Consider the following 15,443-nt stretch of genomic DNA (forward strand, 5'->3'; position numbering starts at 1 on the left):
ATAAAATTTTAGGGATGAAATTAAAACACTTCTTTGAGAAAAAGGGTCCTTTAGTACTTTTGGAATAAGAGGAAATATTGAACTGAGAAATTTGTTTTATAATTATTAATCTGTATACTCTATACTGACCACATATCCTCCCTTACCCCCATCTTACTGTTCAAGTTATTGAAATGAGGTCAATCAACAAAATAATTTTCCCTGCCCTATACTGAAAGGAATAAGTCTTTGAGCTATTGCCCTCCATCAACATATCTCATTACCTCATCTCTGCTCTCTGAGTTACCCACTCCCACTTAAGTCTCTCTATGTCTCCCTAATTCCTCCTTAAAAGCTCACTCATTCCTCAGTTGAGTTCCTCATCTTCTTTTAGTGGGTACCCTGCTTTGGGGAATGAGATTCCACAGGTAACCTCCTTTGATCTTATACTTTTCTATTCAAACTCTCATGGTGGTTTATATCCTTGATATGGGTCCTGTACCTTTCCTTACTGCTCAATCTTTCAAGTTGGCTTAGGTTGTTTAGGTTATTTAGGGATCAATAGTTTTCTGTCTTTAGCCTTTCTTTTCAAACTTCTTTTAATCACAGCAATACTGAAATAAACCTTTTTTTGTCCTTAAAATTTCTTCTGGGTCAGTTAGTCTTTTATATGAATTCATTCATATTCTGCCTGAACTTTTAGCCAGTTACATTTCCCCCAGGAACACATATTAATGAAAACAGAGAATATGTTTGGTACATAAACTTGTTTCACAAACTGAGAAAGAAGACTATCTAACAACTCATATAAAACTTAAGTCCTGATACTCAAACCAGGGAATGATAAAGCAGAGAAAGGAATTTCAATTAATCAATTAATTCAACTTAATTTAAATTTCTTTAAAAACATAAGGAAAGATAGTATCATAATGTTAAATTTTTTTCATTGTTATATTATTGAATGTACACTAGGATTATGTGAATAGTTGTCCATTAGGTAAACTATTAGAAAAACTAATAAAATTCTCAATAATTAATAAATGATTCTAACAGTAGAAATAAATGTGATAAAATGAAACTCTAATATTAAAAATAAAGGAAAAAAGCAAAGAGAACAGATCAAAAATCTTCTTAATGTGATCAAAAGCTTCTAAATAAGGACAGGTTTAGCACTATTTGTAACGAATAAGGAGATATTTCCTAATAATATCTGAGATGAAGGAGGGATGCCATGATATGCAATATTATTTGATAGATTGCTATGAACAATAGCTATAGTAATAAGAGAAGAAAAAACAAATTAATGCAATAAGTCCAGCAAATGAGGAGGCAAAATCATCTATTTACAAATGATATGAAAACTTACAACTAAACACAAAAGCACTAAAGCACCAACAAGAAAAATATAATTGAAAAGGTACAATCAGCTAGATACAAAATAAATTCACAAAATTCGTCAACTTTTAAAAAACAATATAATCTAGGAGGAAAAAACAATTTATCTCATAAAACATATAAGACTTATGCAAGTACAATCATATGAAAAAGAAGAAAAGAAGGAAGCAGAGAAAGTCAATATTTATGACTAGGTTGTGTAACTATATTAATGCCAATCCTACTCAATTTAATAAAATTGTTTTATTTTGGGATTATACTAGAGATATGACCCCTATAGGTAGCTAAAGGTATAGAAAGTCCACCATTGTAGATTGTCAGCAACTCATCTACAATTTATATTCTTAGAGAATAAACTGAATGCAATTTATATTTACATTATATATGTATTTGTTTTCTCAACCATAAAGATGTAAGCTTACTGTATGTCATTGCTAAATTCTTTCTACATGTATTCCTAGTGTGTAGCATGTTTGACATATAGCAGGTCCTAAACAAATACTTGTTGATTGATTGATGGTCTGACCCCAAATGACTCTCAGCATTGCTTCCTCAGTCTTACATCTAAGAGTATTGGTCTGAGTTTCTCACCTACCTCTAATAGTTGGTGAGAGTTATAAGGAAGGCATTTACAGCTTGTGCTTTCCAAGTCAATAGCATGCACTATTTCCATACATAATAACTTAGAGTTTTACATGGAAAATGAAGCCAAGCCTGAGACATTTCACTCCTCCTTCACTCCTGGAGGGATTCATGAAGAATCATGATTTGCATTCAAGTGTGTAATGAGAATCTGTAGGAAGAGAACAGAATAAAACCTGGGGGCTCTATTTAAATTCTCTAAAGTCTTTTAAGTAAAGGGATTGAAAGGAAAAAAAATTTAAGTAATAAGAAGCTATATGTTGTGAGAGGAAAAAAAGAATTCATAAGTCCCAGCCCAAAGAAAGTGAGGCAGTCACACGGAATTTCACAATTGTCTTGTGATGTTGCTACAGCAAATAACTTAGGAAGGTATACAGTAAAGGCAAGTAGGTGATACACTGAATAAGGTTCTGTGCTGAGAGTCAGGAAAGTCTGAGTTCAAATCTAGTCTCAGATATTTATTAGCTAGTTACTTAACTTTTATCTGCCTAAGTTTCACCATCTTTAAAATGGGGATAATTACAGTAACTAATCCCTAGAGTTGTTTTGGGAAGATCGCAAAGGTAGGTCAGAAAATCCCAAGTTCTCCAAATTTCCTTCACAGACATAAAATCATCCCTAATGGAGCAACATCCCTAAGGCAAAAATAAATGTACTAAAACAACTTTAGAGGACCTCAGGAAAGACACTAGCTCATATGCTTCTGGTTTGGCCTGAGTGAAGAGCAAATACCTCCAGGTTGACTCCAATGAACAAACACCCAATCCTTGAAGAAGCTAGGTCATAGGAACTTTCACCTCAAGGTCTCATGAACTTTCTTCCAATGGACAATGTCAGGATCAGCAGGTTGAGCAGAGGAAGACCGAAGGATCCTCTGATTGTCTTTGGACAACAAGTCTAGAATTACTAACCAGACATGATCCTGGCATCCTTGTATGGCCAAGAAGGAGTGAATTCATTCCTGGTGAGTGTGGTCCCCACATAGAAAGGAGCAAGAGCATTATCAGGACAGCATGTCTGGGGACCCCTGGAAAGAATTCAGAAAATATCAGTAAGAAGGACTTGAGGTATTTAGAAATATATTTCTGAGATTAGATCCAGATGTTTCATCCTACCTCCAAAGGGGCCCATAACACACAAAAGACTAAAAAACCCTGTTCTAGATATTATGGAACATTAGTTGTCTACCAGCTCTGTCAAACAAAAAAAAAATTCTGAACTTTTAATTCTGTTTCTTAAGAATTCTTCAAATCATAGGAAATTAAAACCCCTTGAGATATAGTTTTTAAATTAAACCAGGACATTTTGTAGGTTGCTTCCTTACTATTGCCATGTGAAACTTTCCACCCTTTTCCTAATGTTTCCTTGTTGTGAAGAGAAGATATGAGCTATAAGTGGGAATAAGAATTTGGGACTTTGCCAGAAGGTGCCAAAATTTAGAAATTGCTTATAGATCATGAGCCCCTTTAGTAGGTAGAAGTAACTAAGTTAGTTAGGAAGAATTGCTAGTAAAAATAGGAAGCTACAGTAAATAGGTCTTCTTAAACTGACAGCATTGCTTTGGGTGAGGTCCTCCTGGGCTTTGCCCTGCATTTCTCCATCACTCATCCATGAATTTCCCAGAAGCATTTTGTCTTCCTACAATCTCTGACTCCATAGGTCTCTCTGTCCTTAGCCCTGGGTTCTCTTCCCCTCCCAAAGCAGTTTTTTTTTAAAAGCACTGTGTGATGTTTGCCATGAAAAATTATTATTTATGACCCTGGAGGGAAACCTTAGATACTCAAAATTGTAGCACAAGATCTGGGAGGTCTTACCAAGAACAAAAACTTTCCATATCATCCTAGGGAGGAGATGCAGCCTAGATAAGTGTAGGGAAGTTTGTCACCAGATAATAGTCAGCAGACCATTTAGGTCACTATAACTATGAAGACCATTACTATTGTGTAGAAAGATAATGCTCTACAAAAGAAAAAACCCTGTCCTGAAATAATATCACATACCTTAAAGGGAATCACTTTATCTAAGTTAATGCATGCAGTGTAGTACCAGAATCCAGAAAGTGGGTTGGAAACTTATCTAACAGATTTTCACATAAATTCACATATGTACCTTAATTTCTGTTTAATTCATCTATTCATTAGTATCACTCAATTATCAATTTTTATTGAGAATCCACTATTTCTGGTGCAGTGGGTAGAGCCCCTTGGAATCAGGAATACTCATCTTCCTGAATTCAAATCTGGCCTCAGATGCTTACCAGCTGTGTGACCCTGCCCGTTTCCTTTGGCGTCTAATCTATAAAATTATCCAGAGAAGGAAATGGCAAACTATTCCAGTTTCTTTGCTGAGAAGACTCAAATTGGGATCACAAAGAGTCAAATCCAATTGAAATGACTCAACAATGTGTGACATATCACGTTAGTATATGTGAAGAGGACAAAGAATATGAAGACACAATTTCTGTCTTCAGTCAGATTATAGACCAGTAACTACTTCCTGTAAATTATGCAGAATACTTTCATTTTAGTGTTAACTTGTGATGCATTCAATCTGACTGAATAGAACCATATTTTTTCCTTCACATCCATCTGACCTTCACAAATGTGAAAGGGCATTACTTAGGCATAAATATCTTATTTGTGTTTTTAGTTCACTAGAAGTGAAGATTACAATTTGACGTTAGTGAGAAATCATAGTGTTAAAAGAAAGCATCTGTTTGAGATTTCCAGACATTTATTTAAGTTATACTTATGGAAAGTAGTATTTAAATTGAATTTACACTTGAGAATGGTTGCTTTTCAAAAGCAAGATCTAGAGTGCATGAATTTGCCTTAGTTAGACCCAGTTAGTCTAACATTTCAAATAACCATTTGAAGCCATTGTTAGATCTTCTAATTGCCAAAAATTGACACAATGAATTTAATAGAAAATGTCTTGGATTTTGACTAGGAAGACTAGACTATCCCAATCAATTCAATCATTTACTATCTTTGTAGCCTTGATGAATTGTTTCACCTCCCTGGGTAAAAGATTCCTATGAAGTCTATTAAATAATTTCTAAGGTCCCCTTCAACTCTACGTTTTATGGTCCCTGGTGTTCTAAGATGACTATCCTAGTCATCAGGCATAACACATTAGGTAAAATAGAAGATCCCAGAATCTTGGAGTTGGCAAGGTCCTCAAACTTTATCTGGGTCTATTTATCTTTGAGTACCCATATAACATGCCCAACAAATGGTTTCCAAACTATGCTCGAAAAACCTTCAATCATGGAGAATTACTCTCTCTCAAATCTGCCATTTGACTTTTCTGTAAGTCAATCCTTTTATCAAACCAAAGTTTTTCTTTCTCCTGCTAGCAGAATATCCTAAAACCCATGTGACCATTTTCAATTAACTATAGTGACTTAAATAAAAGTTCTTCTGTTTCACATTTAAAGTCCTTACTAGTCTTGTCCTCAAATTCATTTCATACCTTATTACACATTAATCCCCTACTGTGATATCATGAAGCCATTGTCCTTGATAACCTTCACATAGCATTTGATATTCCATTCCCCTCCTCAATATCTTTTCATTGGCTCTACTCCAAGCCTGGAATCCACTCTCTCATATGCTTTAATCCCAAAAGATTCTGTTTCCTTCAAATTTCAGCTCAAATAACCTGCCACATGAATCCTTTCCTTATTCTATCCCCCCCCCCCCCTTTTACTCTACCCCAAAAAACAGTGCCTTCTTCCAAAAATTTCTTTGGAACTATGTTGAATATATTCATATGTACTTATTTACAGATATATTATCTTTCTTGGTAGAATATAAGCTCCTTGAAGACAAGAATAATTCATTTTTGTCCCTAATATTTTCAGTCTCTTTCAGAAAGGTCTGGCCATAATAGGTTTTTAATAAAAATTTGTTGATCAGCTGATTGAAGTTATTCATTGTTTCTGGTTCTGCCCTCTGGCTAAGAACAAATGTAGTTCTGCTTTCATTTGACAGTCCTTCAAGAGCATAGTGAATTACTGGCACCCATCAAGTCCTACCTTTTCCAGGATAAACAGCATCAGTCACTTAGACCTGATTTTTATAGAACAGATTCTCCATTCCCTCTCATTTACTCAATATTATTGCTCTTCCTAAAACATGACTGAGAAATTACTACAACCAATTACAAAAGTCAGATATTTCTTTGACCCCACTTATGATTTACATTTGCCTTTAATATTTTTTCAGTACATCATCATTTGAGAAGTTCTTAATCGCTGTATATGCATTTTCTTTTGGTTAAATCCCCAAAAAGTACTGTACAAGTTTAGTTATCATTAATATTATTGTTAATTGTCTATCAGCACTTGATTGCATAGATAAATTATTATTATTAATTTAATAAAATTATGCAAATTATGCCAACATATTTCTATTTTAGAAACAATGAAATTTTCCTTATATTTTCTTTCTTGATATTTTCAGTCTTGCTATTTTTGTAAGAGATCCATATTCTTTATTCTAGTCCCTTGCAAACTTTTGGGAGAACCTCTGAAGTTTCTGAGTCTTCAGAGTAGAATTAAGTATCACAATCATATCTCCAGACCAATGGGCCATTGACCTTGAAACAATATAAAAGAGGCAAGACTTGAAGATTTTAGAAAAGGAATCTGTTCCATCAAAGAATAGTAATGATTCCCATTTCCATGACAATTCAAATTTAATAGTACTTTCCTCACAATAACACTGTATAGTAAATAGTGAAGTATTAGTAATCCTGTTTCAATATAACCAAAGAAACAGTTAGATAATTTAGTGGGATAAAGTTCTGGTCCTGGAGTAAGGAAGACCTGAGTTCAAATCTAACCTCAGATACTGACTATCTGTATGACCCTGAGTAAGTCATTCAATCTCCGTTTGCCTTAATCCTCTGGAAAAGGTACTGGCAAATCACTCTAGTATCTTTTCCAAGAAAATCCATGGGCAGCAAGGTCCACAGGATCATGAAGAGTTAGATATAACTAAAAAAAACCCCAATCAGCCCAGACAATGTTTATTGATACTATAAATCAAGAAAATATTGACACTCTAAAAACTAACTAGTCTAAAAGATGTTTATTTGATTATAGATGCAAGACAAGAATGTTTGAAGTATTAGCATTCACATGTAGCGTTGCAAACTCCATCATATCATTCAGCAGCTAGGAGACAGTCAAATATTAGTATGTATCTGAATGGTTTGGATGAAGTGTACCAAGGAATAGCTGCAAATTCTAGCTATTTAGACATTAAGAAACAAGAATCAGAAAAAAATAAAAAAAAACACAGAGTACTAAGAAATGATCAGTAAAAAAAAAACTGACACATTACTGGTCATGGGTAATCATTAAAACAGCCAATTTTGACAGGGAACTCAAATTTAAGGAGTCATTGTAGTGACAGAGTCAAAGGATTTGGATTCGAACCCCTAATTCCTTGTAATTTGTATGACTTTGGACAAATTTCTTAATCTCCTCTTCTGTAACATAAGGTGGTTGACTTTTAAGAATACTTCCAGAGGAGTGGCTAAGTAGTGTAGTGAATAGAGCACGAGCCCTGGAGTCAGGAGGACCTAAGTTCAAATCCAGACACAGACATTTAATAATCACCTAGCTGTGTGGCCTTGGACAAATCACTTAAACCCATTGTCCTGCAAAAAAGAAAAGAAAAGAATACTTCCAGTTTTAAATCTATGATTCTATCATTCTTTACCTTTCTAATTGGATTTGAAAATTGGATTGCAAAGGGATTAAGGGAGAAGGAGGTAAAAAGAACAACTTTGAAAACATGTATTAAAAACAAGACATAGATATTTATGACCCAAGATAATGAGGTCACTAAGTTATAGAACCTCATAGATGAAAAGGCTTATGAAAATCATATAGTCCAAGGTAAACAAAAAAGCTTTTTGACAATATGCCCAATAAGTATTTATCCAACCTTTGGAGACTTTATGAGAAGGGAAACACACATATTCTAAGGTAGCCCATTACTTGATGGTATAATTTTGACTATAAGGAAATTTCCATTATTTAACCAGCAGATAATTATGTTAAATTCTAACCAGTTTCTAGTTGCTGAAAGTAACAGGCACTGGAAAGTCTTAAGCTAACTGGTGCTTATGAACTTATTTGACTTATAGGGCCTGCCAGTGAAGTTCCAAGTACTCTATATGATTTTCAGAAAATGAGACTTTTATCTGAACTCTACCTCTCTCTGAGCTATCAAATAGAAATTCGGTCCAAGGAATGTAGCTGACATGAATTCATCCAATTTGAATTATTTCTTGAGTCCTTCCCTACCATGTTTCTACTTAGCTTGCTATATTTTTCTTAGCTATGGCTAAATGACTGGCAAACAGTACATCTATAAGTACAAACAATAAATATGAGGAAAATACAAAGTAATTAAATGCAAGTAGGGAAGGAGAAGAAGATAACATAGTCACTGTTGTGCTTTAGGCAAAACACTTTGGTAATTGAATAGAGCATGAATTCAAATGGGGAAAGTGTTGTGGCAGATAAGTCAAGCAGCAAGGTGACAGAAAAATCCAAGCATGAAATATATGCTGGTACCAGAGTAGTGCCAGTATGGATTTGGGGTGCGGGGAAGGGTGCATTCAAGAGATGTTGCAAAAGTGAAATATTCAGGGTTTGGCAACAGATTGGTGGAGATATAGAGTGAGGAGCAAGAGTGATATCTAGTTTGTGAGCCTAGAGACTGAATAGATGATGGTACTCTGGACAGTTATGGGGAAGTTTGGAAGGGGAAGAGTTCAGGGAGGGAAATAATGAATTCACTTTTGGACATGTTGAGTTTCAGAAAGCTACAAGCCATCGAATTCTAGATCAACGATAGGCTATCTTTGTGTGTTATTGAGGTTGGCTAGAGGTATATGTAGATCACAGAAAATGAGTAAGGGAAATAATTAGAAAGTTAAGGTCTTGAAGGTATATCATTATGCATATCAAACTACACTGGTATAAGTAGATCTTCCTTTATAGAGAATGATTTGAAGAGAGAAGAGCCTTGGGGAGTGAGACCAAGGAAAAGGACATTAAGATATATATATATATATATATTTAGGAGAGATTTGATAGAAGTCAGTGCTAAAGTGGTGGTTATATGAATAGAGAAAAAAGGGATTATCAGATGGGAAAGATGCTCAAAGGAAGAAATGGCAAGATTTGATAACTAATTGGAATCTGGGGTGAAAACGATTGAGGAATCAGGGTTGAGGCCAGACTTGAAATATGGGGATACCTTTGTTTTTAAACTCTCTTTTTGATCTTGTGGTACATTTGTTGTTTTCAGGGAATATCAGAGAATGTACATGTTTGTCTTTGTTTTGTAAAGCAGTGGGATTAAGTGACTTGACAAAGGTCTCACAACCAGGTAATTATTTCGTGTCTGATATCAGATTTGAACTCAGGTCCTCCTACCTCCAGGGTCAATGCTCTATGCACTATGCCACCTAGCTGCCCTCTTAAAATGGGCAATTTTACCTTAATTCCTCCAATATATTGCTTCCCCCTTCAATCATTTTGCCAATCTGATAGTATAAAATGATTTCTCAAGGTTTAATTGTCCTCTAATCAATAATAATTTAGAGCATTTTTTATATGACTATAAATTGTTTTGATTTTATTATTGGAAAATTGTCAATTTATTTTATTTGAGAAAGAATTGGTAAATAGAACATGTGTGGAATGGTTTTACCTCTCTCTCTCTCTCTCTCTCTCTCTCTCTCTATATATATATATATATATATATATACATACATATATATGTATGTATATACATATATATATATATATATATATATATATATATATTTAGATTTTTGCAAGGCAAATGGGGTTAAGTGGCCTACTCAAGGCCACACAGCTAGGTAATTATTAAGTATCTGAGGCTGAATTTGAACCCAGGTACTCCTGACTCCAGGGCCGGTGTTCTATCCACTACACCACCTAGCCCCCCCCAAGTTGTATCATTTTTACATTTTTACAAAATTAAATGTATTTACATGCATTTTTAAAAGGAACAGCAAATTGTACATAACAGATTTGCAGTCTCATTTGTAATCATTTTTTCTTTTCTACTGTGTTAAAGAAATGGTTTGTTAAATTCAGAATAAGTGTTTCTTATACAGTTCACAAGTGCCAGAATTAGAATTCCAACCCAGTTCTCTAGTACCAAATCAAGTGCTTTTTTCCACTGCATTGTATGCTGGCTTCCAAAGGATTGTTTCTAACTTCTCAGTTTTTGCTTGGTGGTTATTATTCCCAGGATGTTCTCTCACCTTTTTATTTTCCTTACTAATACTCCTTTATTTCTTTATGAAAGGACAACCAGCATTAGCCAGAAGAAACAATTATAAGGAATACTTGTAGTCTTATTAGTGGATCTTGAAGTTAATTGACTCATGTAAGAAAACAGCATTTTGGGGTATCACTCAAATTAATACTTTATCAATGTGCTTATGTCAATTTCCCTATTGAAAGGAAAATCATTTAATAAAAACCAAATAAAAACCAAAAAGCTAGAGTATCTTAATCTTTATTTATTCATTCATTCATTCATTCATTCATTTATTTTAGGTTTCTGCAAGGTAATGGGTTTAAGCAGCTTGCCCAAGGCCACACAGCTAAGTAATTATTAAGTGTCTGAGGATGGATTTGAACTCAGGTACTCCTGACTTCAGGGCCCGTGCTCTATCCACTGCACCACCTAGCTGCCCCTATCATAATCTTTTAATAAAAAAAAAAACAAATAAGTAAAAAAATGAAGAATGCATGAAACCTGTATTACTGATCTCCCTAAAACAGTTAAAATAGCTATATTCATTTATCAATGACCACCATCTTTTTACTAGTAGTTTTCTCTATGTGATAATAAGATGATATATGAAGTAGATATTTGGATATGATGCCTTTCTGTCTCAAAGGATTATGGTCAGAATCAAATGAAGGGAAATAATGGACTTAAAAGGTCATCTAGGAAAGCATCATGGCATAATGGATTAAGTAGAGGACATGGAGTCAGGAACAGTTTAGTTTCAATCCTTACTAAGCTACTTGCTAATTGTTTGGGCAAGCCATTTAATATTTCCCAGGCCTAGTTTCTTCATTTGCAAAAAAACAAGGATAATAATAAAGTCTAACTCATAGTGCTATAAAGATTAAATGAGATATAATTTTACAAACTTTAAAGTGCTATGATAATGCTAGTCATCATCACCATTATTATCATTATTATCATCATCATTGTCATCACCACCACATCACCATCATCATCATCATCATCATCATCATCACCATCATCATCCTGTCCATCTCCTATATGATAATGTATATAAAATGAGGAGGAACTTCCTACAACATTGCAAGGAGAAACTATTTTTTTTTGACTTGACAAATCAAAATTAGATGACCAGGATATAATATGCTCATTGTCTATGGGAAATCTATAGTTAAGCTTTTGCTGCTGGGTAGACTGGCTAGTTATGTTTGGTACTTCTTGAATCATGTTCATGAAAAGAAAAAATAAAGCCATTAATACAAAATACTTCCCCCTTTCTCAGTTTTTAACTGAAGATTAAAAAGCCTTTTAGAATTCAAAAAGGCCCCAGAGACTTTTCCTTGTAAAATAATCACTTGTTCTCTAAGTAGCAAAGTAATTGAAATACTTTTCAATTAGGGCAGAAAGTCCAGGTTGGAATTTACTTGTACTTTGAAAGTGAAAAAAATGTTCACTAAGGAACCAAATCCAGTGAATAAACAACTTAAAAGACCTATTCTTTCTATTCTTCTGCTTGCTAAAAAAGTATTTTCACTCACAATGAATATAATTCCTCACTAAAGTTTTATGTAAAATCTGAAATCAAATAACTTACTTGAGGTATAGTGATTCATTCTTTAGCCTGGTCTAGTTAGTAACTTTCCAACCTCCCCAGTCCTGTAGAAAGTTATATAACAGCAAATTGCATAGTGTAGGCAAGTGAATTCTGTTTTATATAGTATCAGACTTTTAGAAACAAAATGGCATTGTTAATAGAACACTGGACTTCGAATCCATAAGACCTGAGTTCAAATTATGGTTCAAGTATTTACTAGTTGTGAAATTCTGGTTAAGTCACTTAACATATTTGTTCCTCAATTTCCCCATCTGTACATTAAAATAAATAGAAGAGCATCAGTATGATGCCCATATAAGATCTCTTCTAGTTCAAAATCTGTTAAGTGACTGTAGTCTTCCTTGGCAATGAATTGTTTATTATTCAGTTCAACTAATCATGATTCTCTTGGGGATGTTCTTGTCATGGAATGGTTTTTCCATTTCCTCCTCCAGATCATTTTTCAGATGTTGAACTGAGGCAGACAGGGTTAAGTGACTGTCTGAGGCAGGATTTGAACTAAGGAGGAGGTGGCTTCCTGAATCCAGGTCAGATACTCTATCCACAATGTCACTTAGCTGCCCCTAGGCAATTAAAGAGACCCTCAAATTCTCAAGTATGAGTATGTCTTAAATGGATTAGTTTCTATTCTCCTACCCTCCTTTCCCAAGTAAAGCTTAATTTTAGATCCAGCACTAGGTTAGTAAGCCTCATGAACTCTACTCTTATCTTATCTCTGAAGAACATAAGTCAGGAATATTAGAACTCAGAATTTCTTCTCAAAGTATGTTAAAATCAGTCGATGATGGCTAATGCATTGGTGGTGGAGTTGTGAACTGATCCAACCATTCTAGAGGGCAATTTAGAACTGAGTCCAAATATCCTCTGATTCAGAGATACTACTACTATATCTGTATTCCAAAGAGATAAACAAAAAAAGGGAAAGGACCTATTTGTACAAAAATATTAATAGCAACTCTTTTTTTATGATAGCAAAGATTGGAGAGTGAAAGGATATCCATCAATTAGGAAATGCCTCAACAGATTGTGGTATATGACTATAATGGAATACTTATTGTGATATAAGAAATGATGTGCAGAATTATTTCAGAAAAACCTGGAAAGACTTACATGAACTGATTCAAAGTGAAGAGAGCAGGACCAGGAGAACATGATATACAATAATAGTAATATTACATGATAAATCAGCTATGAATTATTTGGCTATTTACAGAAATACAGTGACCAAAGACAATTCCAAAGAATTCATGATAAAAAAATTTTTTCTACCTCCAGAGAAAGAACTGACGTAGTCTGAAGGCAGACTGATGCCTACCATTTTCACTTTCTTATTTTCATGATTTTTTTGGCCTGTGTTTTCTTTTATAGCATGACAAATATGGAAATATGTTTTGCACGATTGCACTAACTTTTCAAATTGCTTTCCACCTCAGGGAAGGAGAAAGAGAATATGGAACTGAGATTTTAAAAAAATGATTGTTAAAATTGTTAAGTATAATTGTGAAAATAAAATACCATTCAGGGTTAGCAATGGGACAATTAAAACATTCTATGCAAAGGAGTCCCCAACAAGAAAGATATTTATGTTGCATTTATTGCAAATGTCTTTCTTCAGTGCATCGGTTATTTTCATTAATGTAAATACATCTAATGATGTAGATCACAATCTAGCCAAAACATATCCACTGTGTTTATCATAAATTTATCGTTCCATAAAACTTCCATAAAGCCTCATACATAGAGCCTTCCTGGTGATTTGTTAATACTGAGTATTAGTGCAACATGTAGCTTATCTTCCTCTCCCTTTCTCTCTCTACTTGAGCACATTAATAACCTTAGGCAAATAATTTTTAGAATTATGCAGTAACTGACTAGGAATTATAACATGTTTCTCCATGTTCCTTTGGTCACTTTCAATCTCGATTTCTTTAATATCTGTAAACCTAAAAAATACTCAGAAGAGTTCTGACTTATAATGATAGCATTTTGTACCAGGAAGCAACTTGGGGGGTATTGAAAATATTACAGAACTTTCCAAATGCAATTCAGTCTTCCTTTCTCTTCTTTCTACTCTTAACTTCTTCCTCTTTGAAATTGATGTTTATTTTCACATTTGTTATCAATTGATGATTTTGCTGATAGCCACATTATAAATAACCTTTCTTTTGACAACTAGGAATTTCTTGACTATGAGTTTCATTTTTATGATGTTCATAGGATCATAGGTTTTGAACTGGAGGGGACCTTCAATGCTATAAAATCTAAACATTTCCTTTTACAGACAAGGAAACTGAGGCACCGTGAAGTCGTGATCTGCATGTGGCCACACATAGTTTATAAAAACAGCATTTGAATCTAATTCTTTCTTATTCCAAGTATACTATCCTAAATACTATGTTTTTTGATGCTTGCCTCTGGGGAAAAATTTGTTCATTATATACTACTACTAGGGATAATCTGAATAGTCAACAAATCATTTTACTTCTTAGGATTAAACCATATTTTTCAACTTTTTTTCTTTTAGTCATTCTCTCCTATATAAGCCTTTCACTGAAATCACTGAATATCAAAATAAATGATGATTTCATATTTTTCTCTCTTCATCATTTGCATCGTATGTTACATAAGGCTACATTTTTGAAGTTTTTTGTTTATATTTATATTAGAACTACAAGAAAAGATAACCAAGTGTTCCATTAAATAGTTTCTTATTACCTTTGGGTATGTAACAAAGCAAACTACCCAAAATAAGAGGAAAAGAATGGGATGAATCACATATAGGAAACTCTGATGCACCTAACATTAAACATTACCCAGTGATGTTTTAAGACTGTGATTTCTGAAATACTATAATATCAGAAGAGTCATACTCACCAGTGGCCCAAGAGCAATTGAAAGAACTATTATGGATCTGGTCAGGATGCACCATAACATTAGCAATTATCTGTTTGTAAGGTGTTAAATACAACTCATCAGTGATAACTTCAACTGAAATATAAGGTTAGTCATGAAGCAAGAATGAGGTTTTGCAGATGGATAGTGGCAGTGTCACATCTGTCATGCTCAGTGATTATGGGAAAAGTTTTCATTTTCTTTCCATGAAATATGGAAAGAATAAGAAAAAAAGACCTCTAGCATGTGGAATAGAACCTCTATGAAAAATTAGCATGAGCAAATTTGACCCAGTGAGAGGATTGAGAATTCTCCTTTGGGAAGAAGGACCCCTGTGAAGGAGAGCAAGGTTAGAGTGATGTATCTTTATAACTACATGATCTACTTTTTACCACCATACCTCACATTTTTATTGAGAATTCTGTCTCTAGGTAAGCCTTTTTAAACTTAGAGGATTTCTCCCTTTCAAGAAAAGAGGCTTCAAAGGACCAAAACATCTCATTAACTAGTCTGTTTCAAGAGCTTGCTGCATGAAAGGCAAACTAATTAGAAGGCTAAATAATGGAAACTCCTGGTAACAGTCACCATAATCAGGGAAT

This window comes from Macrotis lagotis, chromosome 8, assembly GCF_037893015.1.
Source record: "Macrotis lagotis isolate mMagLag1 chromosome 8, bilby.v1.9.chrom.fasta, whole genome shotgun sequence".
Lineage (NCBI taxonomy): Eukaryota > Metazoa > Chordata > Mammalia > Peramelemorphia > Peramelidae > Macrotis > Macrotis lagotis.